The sequence below is a fragment of the Coptis chinensis genome, chromosome 2 (genome assembly GCF_015680905.1).
Source record: "Coptis chinensis isolate HL-2020 chromosome 2, ASM1568090v1, whole genome shotgun sequence".
Lineage (NCBI taxonomy): Eukaryota > Viridiplantae > Streptophyta > Magnoliopsida > Ranunculales > Ranunculaceae > Coptis > Coptis chinensis.
The window spans coordinates 32,208,017-32,224,560 of record NC_141457.1 but is presented as its reverse complement, the minus strand read 5'-3'; the positions used below and the strand labels follow the sequence as shown (position 1 = coordinate 32,224,560).

The window sequence follows — 16,544 nt, the reverse complement described above, 5'->3', positions numbered from 1 at the left end:
CTATCTTAGTAATGAAAAAGGTTTTCAGTTAATTGCCTTTGTGTAAGAAAACCATTTCAATCTATCTTACTAATGCAAATGCATTGGTAACTAAAAAGGTTTTCAGTTAATTACCCATCCCACCCAATTCCCATTATGTGAGGAAAAAGTTTCAGCCTATCTTAGTAATGCGCTGGTAACTGAAAAGGTTTTAAGTTATTATTCCGAAATTTCAATGTGCAATTTTGACTGTATTTTGATATATAATCACATAAATATCGTGGATAGGTGGAAACATTGTGGACTGTTGTAATGTACAGTAGGAATACAAGTTTCTGTGACAGATTATATAGTGTCTGGGATAGCTTATATCGTGTCGTTCATAACTACCAAATTTACACTTATTAACTTGTTAGTAAGCACCTGATATAAAACACTCAATAAGCTATGAACGACACTATATAAGCTATGAACTACACTATAGGTGTGCTTCAATGTATATTGTAACAGCACATATGGGCTTAAAATACCACCAAATGGATTACATCTTCATAGTCCCCACTTTACACATCACATCACTTACAATGACCTACTGGGGAATCAAAGAATGCATCCACGATACAACAAAATCTGCACAATAACATGTGGGTTGGGCTACCACCGTACCAAAACTTCAATCCACCACTAGTAGTGGTTTTCCAATTCCACTCTTCCACAGGGGAGCGTATAAATTATGGAGCCCTTCTTTGGCATTGGAGGATACCAGATGCCTTGGACAATTTCTAGTCATCGTCTTGTTGTAAGAAAAAAAAGCATCAAATTCTATCTCCTCCGAAATGCTCATCTCTAAATCCATGTCAGAGTATTTTCGTTTCATCGACTGTAACAAGTAATAACAAACAATACCACTAATTAATATATACCAACAGTAATAAAATTACAACCTGACATTATACAGAACATCTCCGAAACTATAAAGTAACAAGGAAATAGAAATTACCATCAATGTAGCACCAGGTGGTAGAGGATATGGTTGGGGTGTAACCTCTGGAATGGGTGCAGACAAACCAAATTCTTCTGGAGTATCGAACCCCCCTAGAAAGCTAAATGCTGAAATGAAAGTGGGAGAGCGAAGAAACATTACTGTCATAGCCATTTTGATATTTCTGGCCGCACAAAATAACTCGACTCTAACAGGATCAGTTTCTTTTCCATGTCCACCAACATGAGTTTTACCTAACATACCATCTGTAGAATTTGTACTCATCACAGCTTCTGTATTGTCATAGATTTGTGCTTACTTTCTATCTTCGCAAATCCAACTGAAAACTTTACAGAAAGTACATTTAGGTTCCTAATGTTCTTTTCAATACTATATGTGTACATGCCCAAAACTTCTTCACAATCACATACCATTTCCCAAAGATATTTAGCCATGAAATTGACATCAAAACCCTAGGACCTCAGCAAATCTATTTTCACAACCAGATTGTAGAAGTCTTTATTAACTACTGACTTCGTGTCTAGCTTGAACTTGTATAGCTTGTTCACTACTATAATGAAAATCTCCTACAAATGAGCCAAAGTATCAATATCTGGGCACTTGGGTGACTGGGGATGCCATTTCAAGAAACCCCTAAAAGCAGGACCATTCACAATCACCACAAGTGCAACCGAACTCTTCCCCACTATCCAGTATTCATCAAAACTCCCTTCCTCTACACGCCATTTCCACCACTTGTTCCCCTTCTCCCTTCTATGAAAATCCCTCACAGAACTCTCCTCTTCACGAGACTCATAAAATTCCATTAATTTACTGATACTGGTGACAGAATATACAACACTATAATGGAATTATAAGATGCTAAATTGGCTGGGAAGTGTGGGGATAAAAGTTTCTCCTGCTCCAAGAACAGGTGTTCCAAACAAACAGAAGGAAATGTAGGGAACATTGGGCGGGAAAGGTAGGGAAAAGAAAGGGAAATGTGTTTCATTGGAGTGCATAGAAGAGGGAGAAGAAGATTAAGTCCTCTTCTGAAACATATTGTAGAAGATGGGTATAGAGAGAAGAAGATGAGGTCCTAATTTGGAAGAGGGTAAAATAGTATTAACACTAGAGAGGAAGAAGGGCATGATAGGAAGTTCACATTTGTTTGCTGACATCAGCAAGTGGGTCCGACATCCTGTTCTGGTACAAAACATGGGTCAACAATTTCAACGCCCTATTGTGGTATATCTGCTAATTTAGGGTTCGATTCGTGTATTTGTCGTAACCTAATGGACTTTGGGCTCACATTAGAGGCCCAAAATCTAGCCTCCAGACCTATGCACGAAAATATAACCCTAATCCTCTCTTATATAAAGATGATTAAGGCTAAACCTAACTGGGCTACTCCCTCATTAGTTTAGTTTTAATTAAGTCTCTCTCTCTCTCCCTTTCTTTAGTATAGTTTAGTATAGTATAGGGTTAAGTCATTAGGGTTTATAATTGTAGCCTCCAAACTTCCATTAAAGACATTAGTTTCTTCAATTCAATCAATTCTTATTTACATTATGTATTTCTCTTATTGTTTTAGTACAGAAAATTCGATAACACAAGGCTAAACCTCCATAAAAGGGGGTTTATGAAGCCACATTATGATGATTGTTAGTAGTTTAGTTATTGATTTGTAATTAGCGCTTCAAGTTCTTCATTGTGAGTTTCTAGAGATAGAACTCATAATGGAGAACTAGAGATTAGAAACTCCATCAAAGAGATTTGTGGGGGTGCTAATCTTTCATGCTAGTGAAACTTTGATCAGAGATGACTTGGTATTCACTAGGGATCAAATGAGCAATTCGACAACTAACTAATAGTCAATCGAATTGCGTGGTGGAATTTCCTCTCTCTAATTATCTTTCTCATCATTTAAATCACTGTTTCGTATCTTTAATTCACTGTTTTCATATCATATTACTCTCATTAGTGAAGTAGTTTAGTTAGTCTAGATAAGTATTCAAGTACGTGCACACAAGAGTCGATCGAGCACGACTACTCCCCTTTATCTTATGATATTTGAGAGTATTCTAATCACTGCTTTTCACACCTCAATCTATTGTTCCCTAATCTATTTTAATTATAGTATCAGCAGTTGCAGCTAACAAACATCCCTTATATATACTTATTCTTCAAAAAAATACTATCTAAGTACACCATAAGACGACAATGGTTAAAACCATAGCTGGAAGCCTCAAAGTATATGAACATTCTTTCAAACTTTTTCGTAGAGTCAATATCTAGAATATACTACACCAAAAAAGGCATTTAGCAACGGTTATAAGCGTTACTTATATTTTTTACTAACGGATATATCCGTTAGCTCTGGGGTGTTACAGTCACTTAGGCAAAATTTTAGTATAATTTCAATAACGGTTATATCCGTTAGTATATATTTTGTAACGAATATATCAATTTTACTTGTCTGTTGGAATTGTTCATTTGTAACGGATATTAGCGTTAGTAAAGTTTGGCGCGCTTATTAGTAACAATTTGTGTAACGGTTATATCTGTTACTAAAGTACAATACAATGAAAAAAAAATATATTATTTAGGGACAAAATGTCCCCCTCCCTCCACTACACCCCCACCAATTTTTATCTTATCCATATATCCCTAGCAAATATGATTATTCCAACTTACATTTATATATATCACATTCCATAAATCAAAGTAACAAGTAAATAACAAGGAACACCTTATCCAAAAAAAAAATTATATAATAAATAACAAGAAACACCAACTTTATTAAACATTTTAAAGATAGAGCCATCAATCCAAACCTCAATTTACAAATCAAACATTTAGAGGTTCAACATGCACAACAATGGAGAAAAATGGTAGCAACAAATCCACAACAAAGCTTCCTCTTCCAGCCATGAGTGAGACATGAATACCCATGAATGCAGTCATCCAAAATTCACTCTCAACAATGTAGCATATTATGATATGGCCATTACAAAACCCCTTTTCTGGTATAAAACAAACGCATTACATATTTGCATTACCATAAGTTACCTACTAGCAACATATACCAAGTACAATAGCTAAGTATAACAGTAATACAAAACCCTCCCTCACAAACACAAAACCCAATTTCTTACATGTATTTCTACTCACTGGTCACTGACATGACTTTCACAACACCTGAGGAAAAAAAATACAAATGAGATTTACTGAATTGTACGTAGTAAAGGTACTTAAGTAAGCTAGCATCATAAAAGAAGCAGTACAGACCACTAATTCAATATGAATTCCAACTCAATCATAGCATTAGAAATTCTATAATCTATGTTCACAATAATAACTCCCCTAGTTATATCTTCCTACTACGTAATCCACTCTCATTACAAAACAAACAGGGAAATAATGTCTCAATAGTCCATACATATTCTCCAAATGCTAATTTTATAATGTTAGTGAAATAGTTACAACCAAAAATCAGGAAGGACCCAACATTATACGACAGATAACATGGTTCAGATATGTTTATTTCAAAGGCAGTACAAGGCGACCAATGTGCCTAAGGCAAAAACTTTTAATATAGTTGTCAAATTAAAGCCATTGTCAAGGAGGCTGATGGGCACACACTTACATGGCGAAAGGTCAAATAGTACATGAATTGTTAGTAATCATTTAAAAAAGTCCACGCACTCAAAACTAATAAGTGTCAAGAATGGCGAACTCAACCTTATAAGGATATTTAAGTCATGGTAGCAGTACCTTTCATATATAGTTTACCAAAACAGATACAACAACACTAAAATGACTTGCAATATTTTCAAACGAAGATATTTACCATAATCAACGCACGTGATATATGAATTTTCCATCATTTTGAGAAAGATAGGGCAAAATTGTTTTTCTTGTCACCTACTTTGTTACTCTTCAAAACCTTTACAGAAGCAAGTGCACACACTTTCCTGCAAGACAAGAAACTTCATATGGCTATTATTCCTTAAAAACATTTGACTCAACTGAAATCCATTACTGAAAAAGCCCATGAAATATGACCCATGCCACCTAAATCAACTAAAAAATTGCAACTAAGTCGAGACCAGTAAGGAACATATGACATATCAGACCATACTAACAAAATTAAGGACGAGGATACGAGTTATATGATATTTTATTTATAGGAAATGAGCAACTCTACCGATAAGCCATTTTATAGAAATGGATTGTGCACCTTCTGCTAAACTTCCCTTTATGTTGATTAACAGTAATAAGAAGTAGAAGAAAAATGAATAAAGAACATAAAAAATGATTCAAAGACTTTGTAGTAGCTTTAGTGTCTCATCTATATGCTTCTCAGGTTGAAATTGGTTATTATAGATCAGTTGAACTACACCTTTCTTGTCAAGAACATAACTCTGTCTCCCAGGTCGTAACGCTCCGAATAAATCTAACGGGACTCCCCATTATTTCCTTATTTTGTCACCCTCATCACTCAATAATGCAAATGGAAGCCTACCTGTAATCACCAAAACAATTTTAGAGAACAAGAATTCTACATGAGCATGTGTATGCTTGTGTATGCTCACTGCATATATAGAAAAACATGTCTATGAACAAAGTTTATACAAGTGTTATAAGTATTTGTACAACTGCTATATTTTAGTTAGTATAAGTCTATAATAGGACATTGCAGTTACTCTTAAGTACAATCCTCTTGCTTGAATGCTGGAAAGGCATTTGGGTTTTTGCCAAATTTTGTTTCGTTTAGTCTTGTATCAAACGACGTTGCATTTACTCTTAAGAACAATCCTCTTGCTTGAATGCTGGAAAGTCACTTGGGTTTTTGCCCAATTTTGTTTCGTTTACTCATGTATCAGTTCCCACGACATTGCATTTACTCTTAAGTAATCAGTTTGTTTCCGAAGCTTAATAGTTAAAAACTTAAGAAGCTAGGAAAAGTATACCTTGTGTGGAGAAGGATCATCACCACTGATCCCTACGACTTCAGCTCCAGCTTTCTTGAACTTCTTGTACGAGTCTCTTAAATCATAAGCCTGTATATGAAAATTGATCATTTGCTAGCAAAAATACAATAACCGCAAGACGCACGTTTTAAGTAGAAAGAACACACTGAAAGCCCTTTGATAAACACGATAAAATCATTATTAAAAATGAATGCATTTACAGAACCTTAGTCTATCTTCGATCTACCACATATATAGGAGTGTGTTGGCTAGTGATGAACTAAAATATCTGTAACTAATATTTTTGGCTGAATACCAGTCTTATATAATGAGATGAACAAAAAGCAAATAGATTAATACATTTTGTACAAAACAAATATACTATAAAGAGAGAGAAAAGTGTGATTTAACTTACATGTTGTCACATGAAAAATTATCAACCTTTTCAATCATAACAAATTCCAAAGAGTTGCTCTCATGAATCTGAAAATGTTTTCGCAGGTACTACTGCACTTTTTTGTTGAGCTATTTAGCAATACAGTAAAGGTTCAATGTCCCCGAAGTTTTTCACGTCACAAAAAAAAAAAAAAAAAAAAACAATATGAACAGGGAATAAACCAACCCATATCTGAAGATGGATTTCACTGAAGAAAAAAAACAAGGAAAACTATTAAATTAATAAAAAAATCCATTTGATATTTTATTAGCAAACCAAATCCCAAACCAACGAAATATCCCCAATGGGAGCACAAATTTAAATTCAAATGTTACAATTTCCAAACGAAACTTAATTTCGCCAAATTCATCATGAAGACAATTAAATAAACCTAATTTGGAGCACAATTTAAACAAAAAAAATCGGAAATTCACAGCAAGTGTACTCTCCTCAAATCTAGAATACGCATCAAACACCACACTAAAATCTCTGACAGTAACAACAGTCGTCATCCCTTCCTCAAACACGTCTCTAGCCTTCTCAAACAACCCTCTCCTTATATAATAATCCGCAAGAGAAGTCCACAACTGTCCAACCTCATCCGTAAACTTCCTAATCCCACCTATAATAATCACATCCACTTTCAACCCCAAAACCTCCGTAGAATGACTAGTCAACAAATTACAGAACTCCAACCACAACTAATGTTTCATCTTCCCTTTAATAGAATAAAACTTAACGTCATTCAAAACACCCGCTAACCTCTCCGCCCCTTCTTGCCACAACTTACTATTCACCAAAAACTCAATAAACTCCTCAATATGACTAGGATCAAATTTCAAATACCTTCTATAAACTCTCAAACTAGTCTCGATCGGAACAAACCCCAAATGCAAGTCCCATATTCTATCGTGCTGTGTAACAGGCAACACACACAACACCTTATCGAACCAAATCAAGAGATTGAGAGAGAAATCGTACCTGGTTCATTTCCATCTTCGTCCATGAGGGTTTGACAGAGGAGACGGGGGATTATGTTTGATGGAGTCTTGAGCACTTGAGAGAGACAAGCATGGGAAATCATTGGGCAAAAGTGCAAAATTGTTTTATTTAATTGTATTATTTTCCGTTAGTTCCATGTATAACTTTCTGGATGCTTTTTTAGTTGTTTCCTAACTGACATAAGTGTCACCAAACATTAAAACTATTTTGTAATAATAGTTGGAAAAAAAAAATGGAATTATACTAATGGATACCAGAGAACCTAACAGTTATGTCCGTTAGAAAGGTAGTAATGGATATATGTGTTACAAATGAAAATTTTGCTTCGTTAGAAAATGGCCCTTATGGTGTAGTAACACGACTTCCAAGATCACTTTCTACGATTGCGTTCTTAAACTATTTCAACTGATGAAAACACAATCCATCTATACCATGAATCTCTTCCAAACACATCTTTTTAGCCATATATATGCATAGTAATATGTAATGTCAATCCCGTAGTCAGTCTTCAAGGTAGTCATCAAATCTCTTGACTATACCAAAGGCGAGCGCACAATCTCTAAAATAAGATTTTCCACTAGCTTGCTTGACATCAAAAAACTATATATTAAATCTTTGCAAACATATCCACAAGAGTGCTCAGAATGCATAGTTTTTATAACAAAAGTGTCAAACTCAGAAACTGCATGTACACGCCACGAACAACCAGTACTCTCCATATTAGCACAATAAACGGTAACTTTCCACGGCTCATTCTTTGAAAACTGATATTTGTACCCAGTCTCAATAGAATACTGGAATACTTTAACACGGGAATCATTAACACATCAATAAATGTTTGACTACCATGCTTGAGATTAAAAGCCCACAATCTACTCCTCAATTATTTAGTAGGCACTCTTTCACTGACAATACTACCAGTCCCACTACCAAAAGCACAAGAGCTACCATAATAATTAATTAGAAGAACTACCACCAGATGTACTACTCTCACCGGCCTACTCCATTAGAACACAGCATACTAGCTAGCAAGTTTCAAAGAAATTAAACATCAATGATAAATTGTATAGAAGCCTTTTGCAAAGTTGTAGCACGCTAAAGATTGAAGCTCTGCTGCATTATTTTCTATAACAAATGACTTTCCATCGCGAGTGAAACAAATATCAAAGCATGATGGATTTATCTCGAGCCAATTTGTCGAAATCTCATTTCTGAAATCCATAATTGACGAAGACTGACCAATACGAGTCGCAAGAGTTAAATTTTTGTAGGATATAACTGCAAAAATAGTGAAATCCATCCTACACAAAATTGAAATGAAACTATAAATTACAACAACTCCATCTTTCGAAAGAGTGCAAGTATTATTATTCAATGAAAAAGGTTATCTAAAAAATACCTCGTTAACAGTCAAAAGGAGAACAGAGGAGAAAGGAGAAAACACGATCTCAATTTCACCTAAATTATATTGAGAAAGAAATCAATTGAGTAACAAGTTTCATATAAAAGGGTATATATGGTATTTAAAATAAATAAATAAGGTACAATTGATTTTTTTCTCACAACTTATCTAAAATGGTACCTTTATTTCACACTTTAAAAAACCAGGTGGGCTTTAGACGTAATTTATAAAGTCAATGGGTTTTTGGCTAATAATGACCAGAATCAGAGTTTTAAACCTAGTTTTATGCAAGATTTAATATCCAATATAAGGCCATGCCTATCGAATGGCATATTTGCAAAGGAATGGGTCTCAACCTAGTCCATCCCTGGCCTTCAATCTTGTGCAACAGCAGAGGTAAAGCCCACCACTTGAAATCACACAATAAAATTCAAAATGAAATGAAGGGAAAGAAGCAAAGGTCAAGAATTGTGAGCGTCTGACACGAATTTATTGAACTAATCACTATTCACTAAGAGCATTTTTAGGAGAGCTATCAAAAAAACACCAAACAACTTTAGGAGCAACATCAAATTTTCGGCATCAAACTACGCGATTTTGGATAAACCGCGTCATATAGCCTATGCAGTTTTTCCAAAACCGCGCCACTAAAGCCCAACTGACAGGCTCAAGCCCACGCGGTTTTGAGAAAACCGCGCCATGTATCGCACATAAACTTTTTTCTTTTTTTTTCTTTTCCAATCTCTGGCGCCATATAAATCCAATTAGAAGCCCAAACCCACGCGGTGTTGGTAAAACCGCGCGGTTTTACCAAAACCGCATGAGTGATTTGATATAGCACCAAACCTTGAACCAAATATTGGCGGATTTGGTGTTTGGTTTGATGTGTTTTTTTTGTGTTTTCATTAATATGTAACTCTCCTGAAATTGAGAAACACCAAATTGATGCTAGGTTAATATCACTCCTAAAGATGCTCTAATATACCAAACTTATCTACAATACCAATATAAAGGAATATTACAGTCAAATGCGAAAAAAAGGACAGTCTTAACTTATTGAAGGTGCAGCGAAGTGGCCGGGGATAGAAAGGTTTCGTCTGGTGTTGGTTCTTCCAAAAGTTTATTTTTTTTAAATGCATACCAAAGAACATAGCCATAAAGTGATTCTAGAAAAGTATCGCCCATTGGACGACTGAGAGTCTCTATAAATTCATTGGTATGTGGAATTTGATTCCCATCCGGCCATCCCCACTTAGAAATTATTTTCAAACAACTAGGATTGGATTGATTCCATAGCTAGGCCGCAGGAATATATATATATACATATATGGTTTTACACTTGTTTATTAATTTCTTCTTACTTGTACCTAATTCAGCGCTTCTTTGTGGAAAATGGCAATGAGAAAACACTTAAATATGTTTCAGATGCTCTTAGTACGTCGTCCTGTTGTAATTGAAGATAACAGCTTAAAACTTTTTTGATGTCCATGACGTGGACATGCAAATGGAGAATAGCTTCTTAAATGTCTTCATTTGCGTGGAATTTTGTCCACCTATTTTGTGTTTGCTAGTAGGTATATAGTAGAAGAAGATAAAGATAATAAAGAGAAGCATACGCACGTAAAACCAAATCAATATTGTCTGTGTTTGGTTCTGGACAAAATGAAGACTTTAGTGTTGACTCAAGAGTAACGCTCACAAGGTTTTAAACAAGATGAGGACGAAAGTGATATCTCGAATAATATGAATCAGACTATACTCCAGACGATAAAAGTTAACAAATGGACCATTGGTGCCGAAAATTATTACTCATATATGTGGACAACTTGGAGAAATATCGCTAACATATGCATTCCTACTAAACTTTGTACATGAAAGCCCTTTCCTTCTCTTGACATATTTCTTGTATTAAAATAGCCAACTGCCAGGCCTTCAACTTGTATTGTGGCATTTTGTGTGTGTCAGTATGTGGTATGCCATGTGTGTGTTCGGGGTACAAAGAATTCCCACCGTTTTATCAAAGAGAAGCCAAGAAAAGAAAATTGTAACCCAATTACGACTCAAAATTGTTGCGAAATGAGCCATCTTTAAAAGAAAACTGTCAACACAGTAGTAAATATCCGTTTTCATAATCGAATTCTAGGTTCATTGCTAGTAATCTGATACATGTAACCCCTTTGTTTAATGCACTACTAAGGATGTTTTCATGGGACTATAAATGCATGGTATAAGCCCTTTGTTCAACAACTACTTGTGATGTCCAAGAACACTTTCTCTCAATTGTTCTCAGATCATACAAATGTAACACTGAATTGAATGAATGAAGAAGATCAAATGAATTGAATCAAAGTTTTTATTAATATGCAATAGACAATTACAATTTCGTTTTCTCACTCTTTCTCTCTCCTGTTTCTAATGATTTTTCTTCACAATGAACTAATGACCCCTCTTGCTCTTCCAGTCTTTATATAGTGTCCTGATTTGGCTTTGACCCAATCAATCTTTGACACGGGTCTCTTGTCTTTCTTCCTCATTTCCCGCCTTATACCTACAACTCAATTTAAACAACCACGAGATTTACCGAGATATTGGCATAAATGCCAATATCTCGGGTTTTAAAATGCCGAAATGAACATATTTATAGGTACGATATTTGCCCATTACATCGCCCCCTCTCGAAATTTTGAAATTTCAATTTTTCGAGAAGCAATTATATCAAATAACGGATATAAAAACTATCGGGCCTAAACAACCACCCAGTCCAATATTTCAAAAAATATAAATTCAAACCTCTTTAGCTTCTTTAGTACATTTCTATACCACGTAATCTCTTTAGCTTCTTCAGTACACCTCCAACAAAAGCTCTGGTTTTCTTCTTCTTCAACTTTCCAGAATACATCCCTCTTGTAATCCATAAGGTATGCTCTTTCACCTTGCACTTTGTTAACATTTTTAACACATGTATTGATATACTTGTTTTAGTAATAATAGATACGATATTTTATCTTAACTTTAATTGTTTACATCTGAATCCCTTAATTTTGCATGCACGCGTGTGCTAATGCTTATGAAATGACATACACTACTACCTTGAACTTCAAAACATATAAAAGTTTGAATCTTTTTACTCATAACATTGTTTTTATCTTTTTGTTTGTTCTGGCTTTACTATCGGCATGTATCACAATATTTCCGATATTACTTTATTCTGATATATCTCTATATCTCGGTATCTCCGATAACTCCACTCTTATATCGATATTGCCGATATTGAAATATCATGCAGCTAATAATACTTTATAAATATTGAATTACCGATATTAAAAATACCTTTGTCCTTCCTTCTTTGTGTATAGTCATTTCAATAGCCAGTGAAGTTACCAACTCTGATGCTAGTCTCCCTTCCGAGGATACCATATCGGATGGCATCCTTTCTGACGATATAGTTTCTGACGATAGACCTTTCATCCAAAACTTTGCTTCAACCTCGACCAATTAATAAATCTCGGCCCCAGATTTCATGGGACCTATCCTATGTTATACCAGGCATTCCATGTCATCCTTTTGCAACCACTGACTCTGAATCTGAGCGTGACATTATAGAAGACACCAGCCGATGGAGCGACGATCTTTGCAGTTTTTTCATAAAATGACCCAACCTATCTTTAGTCCAAACCGCCTATCAGATTCCCTCCACACTTTATTTACAACATTATGCTGGTACTTGGGCTTTTACTCAATGTCAGAGTGGTACCAAGAACGGAATCATTGTTACTGTCGGCCAACTCGCTACTGGACTGAGATTTCTTTTATCCACCCTTGATCGTGAAGTACTGAACTATTTGGACATTTCCCCTGGTCAGGGTACGGGTAACTTCTGGAGGCTAATGTTTGTCTGTAATTATTATAACAGCCACCTCTCTCCCGATAGATATGCCACTTGCTGTATTAGGCTATCCGATATTCTTATGTACTATAGATTTTGTGAAAAGATTATCGGATACTTTTAACCCAAAAAACATACCCACCGAAACATTAGGGGTATTCTTAGAAAAAACCGTAATAGCGACAAACAGTGGACCCAGTATCCGATTGTTGTTATAGGTCCTTGGGAAAGTGCCGATAGCCCAGCAAATCCTCCTTTGAAGCATCAAGTCTTCAACACCACAAGTATGTCCTCCCTTTGATTTGTTCTCGATTGTTATATCTCGGAACTCTCATATCTGATATCACTCTTTTTTATGTGTTTTCAGTACTTCTCCCTCATTTTTCCAAGGCTCGTTGGAATTTCGAGAGAGTGCTAAGACTTCTGGAAGGGATTGACGCAACTGTCAATATTAAGACTGGTGCTGATAAAGAAGGGAATCCCAAAATCACTGTTCCCCTTCCAGATATCTCAAACTATTGCGCACCTCTTTATGTACTCAAACATCGAGCTTTTCAAAAAATGGGTCAGTTGCCAACTCCTCCTCAATCTCCTTTAAACGATCCCTCCGACGATCTTCCCTTTTTCATATCTTCATTTGCCTTGCATGGCTTACCTCCCAACCTTCCCAAAAGTTTCTATAACTATTTAGCTGACAATTATACCATGAGTCATAATCTTTTCCCTGAAATTAAAGAAGAGGTTCCTGACTTATATGAATATCCGATATTACAAAATATATTTAATGAGCATCTTTTATTGTATACAGATATGACTCCTCGAATGCCGATGAATGCCAACGCCGGTCGATACTTAGCTGAAAAAGGGAAAAAGAAAACATCGGCACCACCCGCTGCTAAGAAAACCTCTGTTCCTTCTTCCATTCCTGATAAGCACACTTTTGCTGCTCCTACTTCTTCTCAGCCAAAAACCTCCATCCCTTCCTCAACTACCACTAATCAGTCTAAGAAAAGAAAAACCACCCCTGCTTGCAGAGACAGTGGACTTGCCGATGGTCAAACTCTTAATTCTGCCTCATCAGCCGATACTAATGAAGTCTTCAAACCTGAGTTTCGCCTTACTGATGGCAGTGAAATCCCTTTAACAGCCTCACTTTTCGAAGATACTCATAAAGATAAGCTAGGTGTCATCTTAGCTAGCAGCTGTGTTCTTCCCAAGGACAAAATTGCTGCTCTCGACATCAATCCTACTGAGCGCCTTACTGAATTTTACGATCATATGGAGAAGGTACTCATGCCTTGTCTCTTTTTCTTTCATATCACTTTTTCCTTCTTATTTTGTGTTTATCTATTTTTGATATTTTCATAGGCAAAAATACTTGCCATGGCTCAATTCGATCTGCTTTATAAGCAAGACTGTGAGCTCGGATGCATTAGGCAAACCCTGACCTCTCAGCAATTAGAATTTGATAAAAAATAGCAGCTTCCAGAAGGAAATCTGTCAATTGAAAGTTAAAATGAAGCTGCAATCTGAAAAAGCTGAGAAGACTTTATCCGATAAAGAAGCTAAATATTCCGAGCTCGTGAAGAAGATGCTTGAAAATTTTGTTGGCGAAAGACAGAAAAGTGCCGAAGCCTCCGAAGCTGCTGATGCTGAATTCAATAATGTCATGGTAGCTGTAAATTCTCTTGGTGATAAGTTGGATATCTGTAAGCCTTTTGTTCCACGTAACATCCTTATGGAGAACAATATGCTTTCGGATGATGAAGAAGGAGATACAGCTACTGTGGCTGATACCACCTCACAGCTTCCACCTGATGCTACTCAACATACTGAGGCTACTTTATCTGATGTTGAGCACTTCTGAACAATCCTCTTTAAATTATCATCTTTTTGCTCCAAACTTGTAATTTCCTAACAATATATACTTTTTGACTGTTCTAAATTCTAACTTCCATTGGTTTTTTGCTATGATACTTTGCCATTATTTGTATTTTTCCCTTATTTGCACTTACAACCATCAAAAATCAAAATTTTCGATATCCTCAACATGGAAATAATATCGCTGACACTTAGACTTGTCTTAACAAGAAAATATAATTTTCGATATCCTCCACCAAGATGAGAGTATCGGTGATACTTAGAATTATATCAACAAGAAATTATAATTTTCGATACCCTCAACCAAAAAGAGAGTATCGGCGATACATAAACTTGTATCAAAAAGAAAATATAATTTTTGATACCCTCCACCAAAAAGAGAGTATCGGCGATACATAAACTTGCATCAAATAGAAAATATAATTTTCGATGCCCTCCACCAAAAAGAGAGTATCGGCGATACATAAACTTGTATCAATCTGACAATTTAATTCTATCTAAAGCATTACAACATACCTTTATTATCAAATGATCTTTAATGCCTCCTCCTTTGCGGATATCTTGCTTGATATCTATGATCTTTTCATGCCTGATATCTGCCCCTGTTTTTGATATCATGACTTTTTGACAATACGCCTGAAATCAACATTTCTGCCAATCTTAGGACTTTTTTATGCTTGATATCTGTCACTGTTTTTGATACCAAGTCTTTTTGACAATATGCCTGAAATCAATATTTCTGCCAATCTCAGGACTTTTTTATGCCTGGTATCTGCCACTATTTTTGATATCAGGTCTTTTTGACAATATGCCCGATACCAACACGTCTGTCGATATCAGGACTTCTTATGCCTAATATCAACATCTCTATCAATACTAGGACTTTTGACAATATGCTCGATACCAACACATCTGTTGATACCAGGACTTCTTACGCCTAATGTCAATATTTCTATCTACATCAGATCAGGACTTCTTACGCCTGATATCTGCCATTGTTTCTGATATCAGGACTTTTTGACAATATGCCTGATATCAACATTTCTGTCAATATCAGGACTTTTTATGCTTGATACCTGCCACTGTTTCTGATATCAGGACTTTTTGTCGATATGCCTGATATCAATATATCTATCGATACCAAGACTTTTTTGCCTGATATCTGCCACTGTTTCTGATATCAGGGCTTTTTGAGGATATGCCTGATATCAATATTTCTATCGATACCAGGGCTTTTTATCATATGCTAATACCATATATTTTTATATGAAAATTGAAACTTGAAACTTGAAACTTGAATCCATTTATATTGAATTGAAAATTCATGCTACACATATTAATTTCCCATAAAATTTGAATCAAAATACATTATTGATAGAATATAATACCTTCAGATTACTGATATTCTGAGGTTTTGCTAGCAATTCACCATCAGCCTTCTTTAGATAATATGCTCCATTTACCCCTACCTTATGGACAATGTATGGACCTTCCCAATTCGCCGATAACTTCCCAGCTCCCTTTTCTTTTGTTGCCTGTGTAACCTCTTTTAGCACTAGGTCACCTTCTTTGAAATTTCTTTCTTTAACTTTCTTATTGAATGCTTTTCTGAGCTGCCTGTGATAAGAATCAAGCCTCATTCTTGCTTGCTCACTTCTTTCTTCTAAATTTAAGACTTCTGCCTACATCCCCTGATCATTCAATCCTTTTTCTACAAGCATTGTCCTTGATGTCGATACTACTATCTCAACTGGAGTCACGACTTCCATACCATAAGCTAAAGTAAATGGTGATTCCCCCGTTGCTACTCTTGGAGTTGTTCTATATGCCCACAACACATTGTTTAACTCATCAACCCATAAACTTTTCTTATCCTCTAGCTTTTTTTTTATGCTATCCATAATGGTCTTATTTGTTACTTCAGCTTGCCCATTCCCTTGAGCGTAGTATGGTGCTGATGTAAAGTGCTTAATCCTATATGATTCTAAAAAATCTTTCAC

The 16,544-nt window shown here is 35.6% G+C and overlaps 1 long non-coding RNA gene across 1 annotated transcript; it reads right to left on the bottom strand.

Annotated features, from left to right (window-relative positions):
- Positions 1-3,787: 3,787 nt before the first annotated feature.
- LOC147515811 (uncharacterized) lies at positions 3,788-7,556 on the bottom strand. The gene is made up of 5 exons (XR_015213518.1): positions 7,355-7,556; positions 5,938-6,027; positions 5,367-5,489; positions 4,815-4,938; positions 3,788-4,162 (listed from the first exon to the last, which is right to left on the bottom strand). It is a non-coding gene; the product is annotated as an uncharacterized LOC147515811 (long non-coding RNA).
- Positions 7,557-16,544: the final 8,988 nt, after the last annotated feature.